This window comes from Pteropus vampyrus, unplaced genomic scaffold (assembly GCF_000151845.1).
Source record: "Pteropus vampyrus isolate Shadow unplaced genomic scaffold, Pvam_2.0 Scaffold21, whole genome shotgun sequence".
NCBI classification, from domain to species: domain Eukaryota; kingdom Metazoa; phylum Chordata; class Mammalia; order Chiroptera; family Pteropodidae; genus Pteropus; species Pteropus vampyrus.
Genome location: NW_011888802.1, coordinates 3068660 through 3079570, shown reverse-complemented (window position 1 = coordinate 3079570; position 10911 = coordinate 3068660).

Genomic DNA, 10911 nt, shown 5'->3' with positions numbered 1-10911 from the left:
TGTAGGTAACTCTAGCAAGAATGACATAAGTTGTTGTGGGTAAGGCAACTACAGTCAATTCTCATTTTTGGCAGTCATTATCTTCTACAAAGGTGCATGACACTGAGATAGTGAATATTGAATCATTAGTCCTATGGAAAATACAGGATTAGGTTCCTGTGAGCCTCTGGTCCACTAATCAATATATAACCTTGTTTTATGTGTATTTCTGTTTAAGCTACTTTATCTAATACATATTTTTATTCATTAACATTGAATTCACTTCCAACAGCTCTATAACTCATTCCCACGCAAAGTGTATTTTAGACATGTATTTTCTCTGTAAGGTACATCGCGTCTTTCTTACAAACACTAGACAGCACTTCAGCACTAAGCTTGGGGACAATTTTAAACAGTGAAATCACCAACAAAACAAAAATTCACACAAATATGAAATTAAATAGACCGTGGGAGGGTTACTTGTGTATAATATGAAAGCTGAGAAAAGGCAGTTTCACCTTGTTCCACCTCAGCTAGGAACATTGCATCAGGTCGCTCAAAATTTTAGCTTCTGGGTATGTCCGAGAATAACTGTGAAACTGTGGCAAAAATTAATTTGGAGGTTACAAAGAAATTTTAACAAGTGAATAGATTTGTAAGTATGGCATCTGCTAATAATGAAATTGAACTATATTTTATGTCATGCCTCTGGTTCTGATGTCAAAGATGTTGTTTTACTCTTACTTATATATGGCTACTCTTTTGTTTTGATTTCTTTTGTTTTTTGCAGACACATAAACATAAAGCTAAGCCATAGACATAATACATAAATGCAATATATGAACATAACTATAATGCATAAACATAAAGCTAAGCCAAAAATACTCATTATCTTTATAAGCCATTTCTGCCCAGTACTTCATACTTGTTATTTTGCCATTTTACTAGGATGAACATTGACTTTCATTCGGGTATTTATTTTGGTTCACCTCTCTGATTTTCAGGATCTCAAGCTGCTTTTGGTAGGATAACGCACCTGAGCTTTGACCACTAGACCTTCAGCTGAAGCTATCTGATGACTTCCTAGAATGCATAGCCTCATTGTAGCTGTTTTATTCAGTATATAAATGGGAGTATTTATATGATAGTAAGGCATCTATACTATAGACTCTCCAGTCAATTATGACTTAAATTATTTCTTGCATAAAGCATTTGACCTCTCAGCTTTACCATATGAATCCAGAAAATAAATCAGTTTGGTTATGGTACTCTGTTCATCTTCTGTCCACTCCTCTTACCTTGATAATTCTTGTATATTGTTACCAAGAAGATATAAATACACAAAGAACCTGAATACACTCTAAGAATTTCATGAGGCAATTTGTTATTTTTTATTACCTTAGTTGTAATTACTGACTGACATAGTTAAGTAACAGCATCTAGTTGTCTATATCATTGGAAGTGAGAATATGATCTTGTTGTTAGTTTTATCATAAACAACAAAAAAATCCCTTAAGTTTTTTCATTGTAAAGGCCTGAAAATAATTACAAATTCTATAAAAATGATATTTTTAGTGTCAATCTTGTGATTTCTAAAATAACATTTTAAAAAGAGATTTATTTACCTCTAGTTATTAAGACTTTCCTAACTTAGAGAATCTGTTATTGCTTTAATGTTTCATATTTAGACTTACAATCCTACTGAAGTTGATTTTTTTTTTGATATGGTGTCAAGTAGGGGTAATGATATATTTCCCATGTAAAAATTCTGTGTTTTACAGTTTTTAATGGTTGAGAAAAGTAAAAAGCAAGATAATATTTTATGACATGAAATTTGTATTACTCAAATGCAGTGTTCATTAATACAATTTTATTGAAGCACAGCCATATTCATTTGTTGACATCTAGTCTTTTAATGCTAATCGAGTAGTTGCTATAGGGAATGCATGGTCTGCAAAGCCTAGTATATTTATTATTTGGCATACTCACAGAAAAATTTGCTGGTTACTCAGAAAGATTTATTTTTATACTGTACTGCAATGTCACCTTTGATAAAAATCAAGTAGCCAAATATGGTCAGGTATATTCCTGAACTCTCTAAGAGACCTATTATTCTATGTGCCTATCTTTGCACCAAAAATATACTCAACTAATTACTGTAACTTATTATTTCGATACTTCAAAGTATAAATTCTTCAGTTGTGTTGAATGTAGCTATTGGCTCATGTCGTTTTGTATTTTTTATATCAATTTTAGTATAACTGTGTTAATTTTCTTACAATATATCTCCTTTATTTTGATTAGGATTGTATTGATATCTAGATCAATTTGGGGAGAATATATTTTTGATAATGAGAATTCCAACACATGAATATGAAATATCCTTTTATTAATTTAGATTGCTTTTCAATTTCTCTCAATAATGTTTAGAAATTTTGGTGTAAATATCTTGCAAATCTTTCATTATATCAGTCTATGTATTTGCTGTTTTCTTTAAATCTTATTGTGAAACTATATTAAATAACTTTTTTTCTCTTTTGCTGCTGGATTAATTTATCTGGAAATTCTTTTGACTTCCATATGTACACAATATCATTGTGTGCAAATATTGACCTTTTTATTTCCTAATTCCAACATTAATTATTATTTCATTTCTTTGCCTTTTCCGAAATACCTTTCTAGGCCCAAGGTGGAGCTGTTCTTGCCCTGGGTGCTACATAAGCAAACTGAAGCTTAGATAACTTTCGTGTTTCTATAAATTCTCTCTTTGACCAGAAACGAAGTATATCCAGTCAGCCAATCTCCAAATCTCAAGTCATCTCCGAACCTTTTCACCCAAAACAAGTTCGAGTATGTGGCACTAACCAATTAGATATTTTGTATTTTTATCTTCCTGTTCTTTGTTCTTTATCCTACAAAATCTTATTGCCTTCTTTCCCATTTTGCAGTTCTCTAAAATGAGACTATCCACTTCATGAAGTGTTAGATGAAGTTTGTTTGTATCACCTGAATTGTTTTCTTTAATCATTTTTAACAGTTTTTGGCAACAAGGAATGATATCTGAAACTGTATGTTAACAGCTTACAAGATGAGATGCACAGATCAGGTGTCTGTTGAATACTTTTAGTTCACTTTTCCTCTCATCTTAATGAAACTGGATAAGTTATGGATATGAGCTCTACTCTCTTGTATGCAGATCTCCAATCCAAACGTTATCAAAAAATATATAAATAAATTTTATATAGTAAAATATATATCTGTATGCACACACTCAACTAATTGTGATAACAATATATATATATGAAGGTTCTGGGGTCATGGAAATGTTTCTGGGTAATCATATTGGGAATTCGCAATGGGTGGACTCACAAAGCCTTGAGGTAAGTCCACAGCATAAACAGCTGGGGAACTTGGGAAAATAAATTAAGACAAGAGATTCAGACTGTTTTGACCATCAAAATCAAAATTTAAGTAAGCACAAGTTAGACTATTAAAATATATTAAGGCATCTGTCACTATAAAGAAATCTTCAAGTAAAGAGAGTGATAGATCTATTGCTAATGAGAATCTTAGAAGCCAAAGTCATAGAATTGGTGGGCATGAGTCAAAGACTTAAAAGTTCTAGGAGCACTCTCCACCTAACTGTAAGACCTGCATGCTAGGATAAGCTGGTCACAGAATGGATTAGATTGACACTAGGTCACCTGCCAACCTCAAGAAAATTTCCATGCAAGAAGGTGTACTATAAAACACACCAGAATCTCCAACACAGTGGCACATCCATCTTAGGCATTAATTTGTCTCTGAAGGACCTAAGGTTTAGCTAAATAAATGATGTCCTCATGTTTCAAAGAATTGAGAGTTCCACCTGTTTATTTCATGTCTAAGTACTATGGTCCTGGAAGCTGTGAATATCTATAAAAATGTTAAAACTTTAGTAAGCAAACCTAGAATAAAATCTCTATTTTGGAGAATGTTCCATTATAAAGATCACTTATTTGAGAAGTTCACTTGAAAGCACGGTTCCTCGGTCAAACAAACAGAATGGGATACCTGTTTTAATTGGCATGCAGAAGGCTTTAAAAGGCTTCAAGATTCCAAAATAGCTTCATTGATTTATTGTAAAGATTAATCAAAAATTAAAGACATAAAAGATACTTTAAAAAGACTGTAAAACTGACATCACTCCTGCTACTTCCCTCTATCCTCTTTTACTTGAGTACTTATTCTACTAATCCTCTATCTGAATGATCTCTCCACTCTAAAGAGACCACAAGACCATAAACAAAAGTCCACCAAGTTAGTGGCCTTACAACTGTAACAGCTCCGAGGCCAGAAACCAAAAGAACATGTGGCCTCCTCTTGTTGCACCCATCATCAAAATAGCAGCATAGAAACTGGTGTCTCATTTGAAATCAACTGAGGCATTAGAGAAAAGATTGTCCTCAAAGGTTTTCTATAAATCTTTCCACGCCAACTTGAATGTCTCTATATCTGCATTGGAAGCAGGACCCCGTATGGCCTTCTCCAAAAGTTGATGAGATCCCAAAGGATTCTTTGGTAAACTGCTACCAGTTACCCCTTTAAACAGCCAAAAGGAAAATAAAATTAAAATTAATGGAAAATCTTGCCAAGTTCCTGTTATCAGAGCTACACTTTCTACAATGCCCCTTGTTGCAGAGTCTAAAGATGAGGTCCTAAGAAAACTGACAGACGCTTGAGAAGGGTGAGAATTCATAAATTTATAACAGAGTTAGCTTTTCCAGTGCCTGGTTGAGAATGGCAGGTAAAATTTCACATTGTTCATTCTCTTCTAAATTTAGACACGTAAATTTGGTTTTGAGGTTTTCATTGGTTATTAATCCTTACTCTTCCAGGGATAGCTATTATCCTCTTGTCTGTCTTGTTTTGTGTCTTGAGGACTTGTCTTTCTGCCAGCCTGGTACATGTAGATTATTTATTTTTGCATATGCTGACAGCTCAATCATCTGGTTGGCAAGGCCCAAAATATGGCCAGATGACAATATAGGTTTCATTCCATTTGTGGCTAAAGTTCTACTGAGTGTTGCTGACTCTCAGAGTAATTGTCTAAGTCTTCCTTTCTTTTGAGTTTCTTTGAGAGTGGCTCTGGATCTTAGAGGGATAGTAAATGTGTACCCTCTTAGGGACACACCTCTTTCATTCATTGTCCATGGGGTCATTCAGAATTGCCAGGAGTATTTACTATTTGTACCAGCTGATACCTTATAAGAAATTTGAAAGCGGTTTTTTTTTTTTTTTTTTAACTAGCTCTACAGTCAGAAGTTTGACCAAATTGAAAACTGGTATTCAGAGGCTAATAAAAACTTTTATTTTAGCCTTATCTCCTAAGATAAATGAATCTATGTATCTAAAGAGGAAAAAAATATTCCAAAGACACACAGCCCTAAATCTAGAACACAGGAATCTTGTGATTTCTATCTTTGTCAGCAAACTGAAATCTAGATAACTTTCATATCCCTGTAATACTCCTTTTGACTAGAAACACAGTATATTCAGTCAACCAATCCTAAACACCAAGCCAACTCTGGGCCTTCTTACCTCAAACAAGGTTAAGTATGTGGCCCCAGACAAGCAGATATTTTCTATTTTTCTCTTCCTTGTTCTTAATCTTATAAAGGCTTCTTGCTTTATGTCGCAATATGCAGTTCTCTAAGAGGACTGTCTACTTCAAAAAGGATTAGATAGTTTGTTTGTATCACCTAAATTGTTTTCTTTATTTATATTTTAACACTTTATTATTCTAGCTGCAGAACATCATGATTATCATGAGTATCCCCATCTCATTATTAATGTTAGGGATAAAGTATTCAGTATTTTGGTATTTGTTTTGTTGTAGAGACTATTTATGAAATGGAGATCTATTCCTTCCATTCCTATTTTTCTAAGATCTTTAATCGTAAATTTATGTTGATTTTAATATTATTTTCTACCTTTTTCTATGCTCATATGAATTTTCTCCCTTTTTGCACTAGTATTACAAATTATGTTTTTAAATATCACATATAATTATGCTAACTTAACTCCATACACAAAACAAAGCTTATAAGATAAATAATCAAGTAAACGAGTGCAGATAAACATCCTTGACACTTTTAATCATTGGTATCTAACTATTTTACACTTTAGAAATAGTTTCCTTAGAAGATAGGAAAATATCTAAGTTTCAATACACACTGATTTCAGGTCTTTCAAAGGGCATATCAAACCTATTTGTGTAGATCTCTTTCTCTTGTGTACCAAAGATCACTTTTGCCACATTATCTGATTATTTCCTTACATTTCTTTGTGAATAGACTGCAATTAGTTAAATAAAATACATAAAAGCTGGGAGAGTCACAACTAATTCCTTAATGTGGGAAAGAGCACAAGTCAAGTTTCATGTACCACAGATATTAACTGAGTAATTGCATGAAATATTAACTTTGCTGTAAACTCTTCAATTCGTAAATCACTCTATGAATAATACATGAGTATCCAACTCTATGATTAGTCTTACCACTTTTTTCAAAGTCTGTTGGTGATTATTGACTGTGCACCTGTTATTCAGTTTATGCACAGAAGCAAAACAAGTAATTTTGTTGGCCCTGTCTTCCAGTGATAAAACCATGTCCAATTTTATAAAAATGAACAAATGAAATAGAAAATAGTGTGGCAAAGAAACAAAATATGAAAATGATGGAAGTAAAACTAGAATCTACTATGAATGGAGATGCTGAAGAAATAGTTGGTGATGGGAATATGGACATGACATCCTTTGAGAGACTCCTGATATGCAGCCAGAGAAGTTTAATTAAGATAACCTTATTGACAACAATGAGGAAAGCGATTGTGACAAAATAGATGAAAATATCTTATAAGTGATGCTTGCAGAAAAATTAATATTAACAGAATTCTATAGATATTTTACAAAATTTGAAAGTACAAAGGATAAAATCTAGGAAACTGATCCAAATTTAGAAAAAGTATAACAGTATGCTAATTTATAAAAAAAGATGCTCACTTTGTATGTTAAGATATATGTCAACAAAAAGGCAAGCAGTGTTCAAAACTTACATATAAAGTTTTACACAAAGATAGAATATCAAATTATCAATATTACTAACGTCGTACATTACAGTAACTTAAAGATGGCTTTAGATTTTTTGCAGCTCTTCTCATCTAGAGGTAAATTCTATTTCTCACCTCCTGGAATATGAATTGGCATTATGACCTGTATTTAAAAAAATACAGTATATTTATGATATAATTTAAAAAAATACATATTTGGTATTTGTCCCCTCTTCCTGGCACAGAGTGCTAAAACTCTTGGAATTTCCTGAGTAATAGTAGCATCTTTTGTTATTTGTGATAAGCGACTTTTGATAATACTTGAGTTTTTTTTTTTTTTTTTTTTCCATGAATTAACTTAAGATGAGGCCTCCAGATAGACTCAAGTGGAGGCTGGTAATCAGAAATGTCAAGTGATTAAAAGGTTGGAACTATTAGCCCCACCCACTGACTTCCAAGAAAGTAGGTGGGAGTTAGAGATTGACAAAATCTCTGTACTAACCTATATTGAAAGGACTTCTGGACTGAAGAACACATTGAAATGCTGCCTCCATACCTTGCTCTATGCATCTCTTCAATGAGCTCTTCCTGAGTTTTATCCTTTTATAATAAACTGGTAAACATAAGTAAAAATGTTTTCCTGAGTTCTGTGAGTGATTCTAGCAAACTGTGGAATCTGAGGCATAGTTGTGGGAAATGCTGATTTTATAGCCAGTCAGTTAGAAGTATGGGTGATCCTGGGACTTGTGACTAGAGTCTGAAGTGGAGCAGTCTCATGAGACTGAATCCTTACCCTGCATAGTCTGTGCTAACTTCAGATAGTGTCAGAATTGAATTCAATTGTTGGACATTCAGTTGGTGTATGAAAAGTCCACACAATTTTGTGTCAAAAATGGTGTAAAGAAAAAGACACCTCAGTATTAAATAATTATTAGATTCTTTTTTTTTTCCATTTCACTGTAAATGTATAACTGACAATAAGAGAGTTTTTAATATCTTAACAAAAATTTTAAATGTGTGATGTTGACAGTTGCAATTTTCCTCATTGATTATGTGTACGAATATGGCGTGCTGTCATAATCTAACTGAAAGTAACCTCAGAGGATGCCCTTATCATAAATTTCTAACTGCAAGAACATGGTGGGTAGTAAAGCCCCAGGCATATAACTTCTTTAATAATGTTTACATTTGCCTTAAGCCAGCCCTGTTCATTGTTTCTGTGCATCTTGATCAACACACCTTGGAAAAGCCTCCCCCTTTAGGAGACCACATCATCTTGGGAACTATACTGTAACCCAGACCTACCTTTCTTTCTTCTACCTTCCTGAAATCATCCTTATATTCCCTCCTTAATTCCAAATGCATAAAAGAAACTGCAAATGGTCTTTCTGGGAAGCATTTTTCTCATCTGTAGAGATTTTGCTTCTAGGCAAATCCTCTATTTGGCTCAAATACAATTTTTCTAAGGGTTTGGACATTCTTATATCAACAGTTATTAACATAGCTTTCCATGGTCTCAGCATACACAGTCACGTTTATGTTTTCACACTACCATGCCAAGTGAGCGCAGCCTGCATAATGGTTGCTTAGTTTACCTGGTTGCCTTTGCCTTTTCATAGCAAGTCAATAGGTCTTAGACCATGTCATTTGGACTAAAAGGGAGTATCTAAATAAGAAGCAAAAGTAAAACTTGAAGCTTCTTAGGCATTCCTTAGATCTTTATTATCCTAGCTATAATGAAGAAAAAGGAAGAAAAACATCTTTCTCATCCTTTTGCTGAAAAGTTTAAAGCTTCTGGAGCCCTGGACTCTGGTTTTACTCTGTTTCCTTTTTGGTCTTGAGGGGACTTGCTAACTTACTAACAAGTATTTCATTTTATTAAGTGAGTAGCTGAACAATACAAAATGTTCCTTATAAAACTGTGTTAATTACCAAACAAAAAACTAATTGCATATAATCAGTGGAGCAAACCCAATGTGTGCTATCAGATAATTGTTATGTTAGGCTTGGCTATCCCATTGTGTTAAAACAGTGTGAGATCTAGTAAAAATATTTCAGCGTTTTAGTCAAATCTATTACTATCAACAAACAATTTGAGATATCTTTATTAGATACATTCATAACTACTCTGGAATGGGTTTGTAATATTAATGAAGGTAAACCACTAGAGAATGAGAAAATAACTAAAAGAAAGCAAGCTAAATCCTTTCAGTCAGTCCCACTCTTTAAAAACAACCCTACCTCTTTTGCTAAAATAGGGTGAAAATTTAGGAGATATAATCTTAATAATGGGATATTGGATGTCTCATAGTGAAGTTTACTCCTCAAGATTGCCTATGCATGAGCAAGTCCCACATTAGTCACAGGACTTAAAAATGGTCTTGGCCAGAAAGCAATGTGGCTATAGATGCTGAATGAAGAAGTCTCCAAGGCTCAAATATATGGAGCTTGCATTGGGTGGGCTGAAAAATACCAGAAGATGGCCTGGTTGATCCAAGACTATCTGCCACACAACTCCAAACTAAATGTGTAGTGAAAGCCGTGTTTAACAGCATGGAGCAATTCTCTCCTTTCATGCTTCCTGACTCCTTCCTTCTTCTTTACCTATATAACCTCTCATCACTTCGTCCTGATTATTCTTGTTTTTTTGACTTTTCCTTTGGAGAATTATCTCTTCTTCAATTGATGCTAACTGCAGTAAGTTAAATTTCCCTGTCTAGTTTACGAACATAAGATTCAAATTGGTCCCTCAGACTCTGCCTTTTAAATCTGACTCGTGAAATAATACAAAAATAAATTGCTATGCTATTTATCTTGAAAACTCTTCAAAGATGTTTCTATTGATTCTTGCTAATTAGATCACACCTTCAATTTCACATCCTTGTATCCTTTCTATCTGAGATGTGAATATTCAGCTTAACTTCAAAATCTCTATTTTTCCCTGATTCCTTCTGTGGTTTCTGAAATTAGCTGAAGTTGATATCTTTGCTTATGATCAAAGTAACTGAAACAAAATTTTTACCTTCATTTTTTTAAAGCAAAACGTTTTCAAAGCTTAACCTATATAGTACTATTATGTGCTAATATCAAAATATCTGATTTTTATTATTACTTTTTCTATATAATATGATATATTCTGTTTCGTGAAAATATTAATTTGGCAAAATGTACAGTTTGAATGAAATTCTATTTCTTACACTCATCTTTTTTTATCCTTTTCTATAAGCTTATATTTTATCATCATGAAAGTTAGATTAAATAAATTCTAGGTAAAAGTTAATTTATTCAACATTTATACTTTAAGAAAAGCATTAAAATTAACTGAAATAACTGTGTGATTTTATCATTTTAGTGGCACAAAGAAGATATATGATACAGTTTTGGAATTAGAGTTTGACTAATAACTAACCCATTTACATACTGTATACATTAGTCACTGAAATTAGAGTCTCAGATTTCTAAACTTCTAAGTGAGTAATTATAAGACTTACCCTTATAGGATTATCACATGAATTTTGTGAAATTTAAGTAAAATTGTAGATTTAAAGCCTTTATTAACCTTAATGCCTAGGCAGTTATGTGTAGACACTATATGTTAACTGCTTCTGTTAAGTACACAGCACATTCTCCTTATCATCTCCATTTCATATGAATAGTGTTATTGAATTGACTTCATTCACAATAAAATATACATGGGAAATGTAAGCACCATGAGTTGAGGCTACAAAATGGAATTGAACAGAAAATTACCGACCAACTGTAGTTGCGTCCTGGTGTACTTACTTTATACCATTGTTGATGTTTGCAATTAATTGTAGATCTTCTTAGTGTTTCTCATTTTTT